The following is a 7,351-nucleotide window of genomic DNA, read 5'->3' on the forward strand; positions in this document are numbered from 1 at the left end:
TTGCACTTTTTTTGTGCTTCCTACGAGCCTGACTTTGAGTCCAGGGGAAGAAAGTTTGAGATGTTAATTTGTTTTTTAATAAAACAATTGTACTTATCCGAGTTGTTGATTTTTGCTTTTTGTAACTCCTAAATTTTTTTGGCCGTGTTTAGGATCATGAACAAACGTGGTGAACCAGTGTCTGCCAGCCAGTGCATATTTTATCGTTCGTTGTTTTGGCTAACCGAACGTCATGTGTCATGTCCTTGCTGAATTTGGAGTTCAATTCCTCTTGGAAAGCAGGGGGCCTATTCAGATTTACGTTGGCCCAATCTTCTATTAATTCTTTTATGTAGAGCGCTTTCTCTGCATGTATCAATTTTTTCTAGTTTCTTTTTCTTCTGATGTTTGTTGGATATTCTTTGGTAGTGACTTCGTGACATGACGAACTCGTCTTGTTTGGTTTTGTGATGTGTTCTGTGAGATATTGTTCAGATATCTATTTTTATGGCTATGGCTGGTTGTTTGTTGAGGCGGGTGTTGCGGGTGTTGAGGCGGGTGTTACAGATGGAATTTTTTGCTGGACAGTTTTATAAGTAGTTTTTGACGAAGGCGGCTCCACATTTCCAGTCCGCTGCTTCTGATTTTCCTGCCTGTGGCTTTGGTCAGACGGGCTGTTGTTGACGTCCGTTTTGTTGAAGGTAATTAACAAGATTCAAGTTGGAACTTAGTGCCTTATAAAATTTTTTGTTTGACCTGGATTCTCTCGCAATTTATTGCGCTGTTAAGAATTTGTTGGGGGGTGTTCTCACATCAGATAAAGAGATCTATCTAAATATTTGTGTTTCTAATGTTACTAATAAAGAGGTGCTTTACAAAGTTTTTTTTTCTGAATTTTCAAAACGACAATGTCACCCGGATTTTCAGTCTGCAGTAAAGTCTCTCCAAGTTTTTTTGGGCTGTTAATGTGCATTAGTTAGCTGAAATTTATTCAAAGTTATTTTTCGTGGGGGGTTGAATGTTAATGTTAATTCATGAATCAGATCGTTTGTAGGACATCTATCTATTTGGTTTGTGGGTTGCCGTGGTGAAACGCGTGACTTGCTTCTGCTTCCAAGGAGAGGTAGACTAAACTCTTTACATTTAGATCTACCGCGTTCCAAGGCATTCGGTCAACGGGGGAGTTTTTTCTTTATTGTTTTGCGTTCAGTCTCTCAGTCCAACCTACGGTTTTCATTTTTTTGCTCTCGTTGTTTGGCCTTGTTGTTTGTCTCGTTTTTGAAAGCTTCTTCTAGCGTGGGAATCGTGGGTTAGAAGACTTCTGTTGTGGAAGATTTTAATCTCTGTATTTCATCTATTTCTATGTTGTATTTAAATGTTGCAAGCCATTGGATGTGAGGTTTGCTCACACACCCCAGAATAAATTTACTCCAATAGGAGATTTGTTGTCCTGCGCCATGTGATGAAGCAATGTTATGTGTTTCGTATGGAGTATGAATGCGTGGTGATGATTAGGCAAGTCTTGTGTTTTATATGCAAGATACAATTAGATTCGTGAATGAGGTTCTAATCTAGGTCTATTTAATGGTTTGTTTGATGATAACGCAATCTTGCCTGATAAAAGACTATCACTTCTAACGTTTTAATTATAGACTTGCGACTCAAATGTTTTTTATTGCACTTATTCTCGTCTTCGCTATCTTTCAGTGAGTCAGACATACTGGGAACGTACCTGTCTAATCATCTGGTCGCCTCACTAAATAGTAACTTCCAAACGGAATCAACTTATTTATATGAAGGCTATTATATAACAACTGATCTTAATAGAAATTTTAGATAATATTTATAAGTCTTTGTTGCTGCTGCTCAAGACGGTTGACAGAACTATTACTTTTAAACTATTTTCAACTATGACTTTTTTTAATTGTAAGGTAAAAAACACTAAATTGCCTATATTTAGGATGTCATCACTATTACAAATCACTTCTAAAGTTAGTTTGAGCATTGTCCTGGAGAACAAGGCTGTAGCTAATTGCCACTAGCAACTTTTCGGACCTCACCTTCAACTAGAATTGAGGTTAATTGTTTTCAAATCGTTTGTTTCCAAATGCTTCACATCTGTTAAACGGCCATTCCTTCAATTTAAGGCACCATAGACATAAAAAAGTCTTCACGTATTAGAAGTTAGAAAATAGAGCACACGACTCTTAGTTTGCTTAAATTGAAGTTTAAGGTTCCCCTAATTTGTTAAAATAAAATTTTCATTTTACTGTTTCGTTGTCCATTTTGTTCGTTGTTAGTTCAAAACTATAAAATATTGTTCCCTTCGGTGAAATAGTTAATGAGGTAATCTTACTAATGCTACGTCAAGTACGAAGTTTTTTATCAGAGAACGTGATGCATAGTACTAACAAAAGTTTTGCTGAAATCAATTTAGCATAAATACGATGTGAAATAAACGTTAATAATCAAAAAATAGAAAGGGAGCAGTGACTGCAAACCGAGCAATCGTTTTCTGACAAAATGATGTAATCTTTTTATCGGTTTTTGATAAAGCAAGTACTGCATCTTTCAGGGCGGGGGGGGGGGGGAAGAGAATGAACCTCTATAAAGGTCTTTAAAGTTTTTTTCAAAAGCAATGGTAATTATCTAATAGTTACTGAATGGACAATAGGAATTAATATTTATTTGATTTCTTTCTTCAAGCAATGTTTTAATTTGAGTGTGAAGCATAACTAACATAAAGAGCTAAATAATGTGAAGACGTGGAAACGCATAATTTCAGTTCTAGCTTCAAAATGTTCCTCGGAACGAATTGGTCCTCATCCAGTTGTTGAAAATAAAGAATCTTTGATGTCATCAATATTGCATACCAAATTATAAAATTAAGACATTCTGAAATACATGCAGACTGTCATAGAATTTGAATCTACAGCATTGAAATAATTTTAAAAATTTTGAGCTTTTAAACACGCAGAACTTATTGTCAAATAGCTGTTAAAATTTACAGACTAATCTTTTTAATTGCTGTAAAAAATTCAGCTAAAGAGCCTTGTGATCAACCTAAAAATTAAAAATCTAAATTGGCTGACAACCAGTCTAGACAAAATAATGAAAAAAGGCAGAGGAAATAAGTTTCAGTTTTTTTTACTAATTGCGGAGAAATCAAACTTTGATTTAGAGGAAAACGTAAACTTATGTGTTTTCTCTGTGAGCTGCTGTCAAAGAGCTGCAATTTGATTAACAAACTCTTTTGATCTTATCTTCTTCAAATCAAATAAGGGATCTATTCTCTCCCCCCCCCCCCAGCGTAGTGAGCATAAATTTTTTATGACCCCCCGTCGCACGTGCCATTTTCTTACATAGTAACGTGCTATATAACAACATATAATTTGTAACTGGGGGTCATAAAAAACACTGGGGGGGGGGGGGGGACAGAATAGATCCCAAATAAGCACACGTGAGGAAAACCATCTTGACGCGATTGCATAAAGACATTTTTGAGATTTTAAAATGGTGCTCATCCTTGTAATCGAAATTAGCCTTTAACACCATGAGCTTTTTACTTGTATTATTATTGAGGCATACCTCGACTCGAGTGACAATCCCTTCCTGTCTTGCTTCCGTTGAGTCGAATGCGTTTCCATGAAAACTTTGATCAGTCCATGCATAGCCGTCTAACTTTTTAAAGAAAGAAGTCGAAGATAAGGATATATATGCATACGACCTGTTTTTTTGCTATGTCTCTGTAAAAAAAATTAAAAAGACACCAAACTATACTGCTTACTGCTGTGTATGTTTGGTAATAAAATCAACAACTTTTTGTTTGTCATTCTTCTCGGCTGTCAACATTTTTTGGTTCTCTGTTTTATCATTATAATAATTATATTGATCCTGGCAAATTTCAACAACGGAAAGATTTGCTCCCAGTCATTTTCGGAGCTTCCATTTTCGCAGGATCGCCCACAGCTTACTTTGCTTTCGTAGGCTAACTGTATCATTAAAGAGGCGATTACCCCAGGGGGGTTTGCGCGCCCATTTCGGGCTAACAGTGTTGTTTGTGACTACTATATATTATACAACTACAGATGTGCTCTCGTTAATGGTTCCATTGACCCAAATAAGGGAAGATGTGGGCATTTTTTCAGCAATATAATAGGTGGAAATGGGTTGAGATAATTACAACAGTGGGTGTTGTTGCAGTCGTGACTGCTGCTACGATCATAGCATCTGCGGCCAGATCGGTCTATGCGATGGGTTGTGTAAGGTTAGGGGAAGTTTTCAGGTAAGGTGGCGGGCAGTGAAGCCGATTCGCAAAGTAAGCCGAAATTTGAAAATGAGGTCAAGTAGGAGCTTGCCAATGGGATCATAGGACAATGTTTAGAGTATGGTCTGATCATAGTGAGCGTTTGTCGCACTAAAATAGAACAAAATTTTGGGTCGCACAAAAGTCGCACGAAATTTTTGAATCGCTCCATGGGCTGATCAGAAGAATTTGGGTCTCACGCGATGGTTTGATCAGAGGTCTTTTGAGTCGAACTGTGGTTGCACGATTTTTTCTGATCAGAAGGCTTTAGATCGAACGATCGTCTGATCAGAGGGCAAAGTCTGGTAAGTGGTCTGATCAGAGCGGTCCAAGGTCGCACAGCCTAACATTTGCAACCTCCGATTGAGTATCAAATCCCGCTTCGTTCATACTTGCCGGATAATTCTGCATTTATACACATGTCCTTGACGACACATCTCAACTGGCTAGCCTGGATCAGAGTATCAGCCTGGCTTAGCACTTAGACTGAACATCTGTCCTTTCTATGGAAACTTCCATAGCACTCTGGAACAAGTTGACTCAGAAGAAGAGAAAGACAAGGAAAAAATGGCGAAAAGGAGAAGTCAAGGACTCACAAAATTGAGGAGACTCAACATAAATTTCTGGTCTCACCAAACTTTTTACTGTGAACAAAAGAATAATTGTATTTAATAGGTAATACTGCTGAAATGAAAGTGTTAAAATGCAATAATGTTAAACTTATAAGGTACCAATTGCCTTTTACAGCCATGTGTGTGTGCGCGTGTGCGTGTGTGTGTGTGTGTGTGTGTGTGTGTGTGTGTGTGTGTGTGTGTGTGTGTGTGTGTGGTGTGTGTGTGTGTGTGTTTGGTGTGTGTGTATGTCTGTGAGCGTGCGTGCGTGCGTGCGTGTGTGTGTGTGTGGTTGTGTGTGTATGTTTGTATATATATATATATATATATATATATATATATATATATATATATATATATATGCGTGTGTGTGTGTGTGTGTGTGTGTGTGTGTGTGTGCGTGTGCGTGCGTGTGTGTGTAAGCATGTTTGTGTGTACGCACCCTTTAGCGGGCAACAGTGACGATAACTTGTCATATATTTTCATTTGACATCAGGACAGTCCAGGGTGAAAAATTAATACATTAACAACGATGAAAATGTGTTGATATCATGACTCGTATTTGCAAAACTTTTAAAAAAAACCAATATACACGTTTTAGAGCGTATAACTCCTTAAAAACGTCATCATTTAGATTAAAAATTAACTGCTTGAATTTATTCAGAAATGAAAAATTATATGACTTAATTGTTCTTATGATCGGGGCAGTGGAGGACAGTGACGTGATCAAGTCATTGTTGACAACGTTTACAAACTCATCGTTTGTGTTTTATCGTGTTCAAGCGTTTGTTCTTTGGTATCTGTGTGTGTGTGTGTGTGTGTGTGTGTGTGTGTGTGTGTTTGCCTCTAATTGGAGACTATAAATATATTTTCCGCTCAAATGAGTAATTAAAAAGGACACAAATGGACAATTTGATGAAGCGGACAAAAATTTGTCGCCGTCAGAATTTGAAAAAAGTCCTAATCGTGTTTGTTTTTTCTCTTGTATGTTTGTATTGTGGGTGGCGTGTGTTGGTGCTTGTCTATATCGGAGAGCACACTTGTTTAAATGTGAATCTAATTGAGTGAGATTGTGCTTTTCTGTATACATGTGAATATGTGTGTTTATATATATATATATATATATATATATATATATATATATGTATTATATATATATACATAAATAAATATAAATAAATAAATATACACATATATTTATACACAAATATTTATATATGTATATATATATATATATATTATATATATATATATATATATATATATATATATACATAACGGTGTTTGCTAGTTATTTGTGTGTGCCCTAGTGTTTGTGTGTGCGAATTTGATAAAGTGATTTTGTTTTTTTGGGTCTGTGTGTCTTTTTATGTTGTACGTAATTACTTGTATATGCATTTGTGAGCTTCTACTGTGTGTGCGTATTCATGTGACTGTGCGTGTCTCTGTGTATGTGTGTGCGTCTGTGTATAAATGTTTTTAACAGTGTGTGTATTGATACATCGGAGTTTGTATGTGGCTTATTGTATGTGTGTTTCCATGTTTGTTTGGGTGTGTGTATTGTATTTTATTATGTATAAATATATATATATATATATATATATATATATATATATATGTGTGTGTGTGTGTGTTTGTGAGTGAGTAGGTGTTTGTTTATATTCTGTTTATCAAGTGTGTGTGTTTGAGCTTGTGTGTTAGCGTGTTTGTGCACGGGTGGTTTGTGTGTATGTGTGTGTGTGTGTGTGTGTGTGCGTTTGTGTGTGTGTGTGCGAGTGTGTTTAGTGGTTCGTTAGTTGGTTGGTGTGGCTCTCTATGTTTGTACGTGTGTGTCTGTTTTTGAGTTTTTGTGTGTGCAATTTTGTGTGAGTGTGTTTGTATGCGTCCGTTTGTGAATAGGCATTTGCCTTTTGTATGTGCATGTGTGGCATATATGTGCGTTTGTTTTTGTGCGCGTTGTGTTCGTGCGTATTTGTGTATATTTGAGCACGTGCATGTTTGCGTCCTTGTGCATGTATATACGAGTTTGTGTGAGAGTGTTTTTAGAGTGTCTTTGTGTGGGTTTGTGATTGCTTGTGCCTCTATGCGTTTGTTCTTTGGTATCTGTGTGTGTGTGTGTGCGTGTTTGAGTTGCAATTAAATTTGCGTATAACTCCTTAAAAATTTCATCAATTAGGTTAAAAATTAACAGTTTGAATTTATTCAGAATTACAAAATTATATGACTTAATTTTTCTTATGAGCGGGGCAGTTGCAGAGCTGAAATTGAGCTGAAAATCGGATACCATAACAGCGGAAAAAAGTGACAACGTGGAGGACAGTGACGTGATCATGTCATTGTTGACAACGTTTACAAACTTATTGTTTGTGTTTTATCGTGTTCAAGCGTTTGTTCTTTGGTATCTGAGTGTGTATGTGCTTGCGTTCGTGTTGCATTTAAGTTTGCGCGTCTGTGT

This window comes from Convolutriloba macropyga, chromosome 7, assembly GCF_964194025.1.
Source record: "Convolutriloba macropyga chromosome 7, txConMacr16.3, whole genome shotgun sequence".
NCBI lineage: Eukaryota > Metazoa > Xenacoelomorpha > Acoela > Convolutidae > Convolutriloba > Convolutriloba macropyga.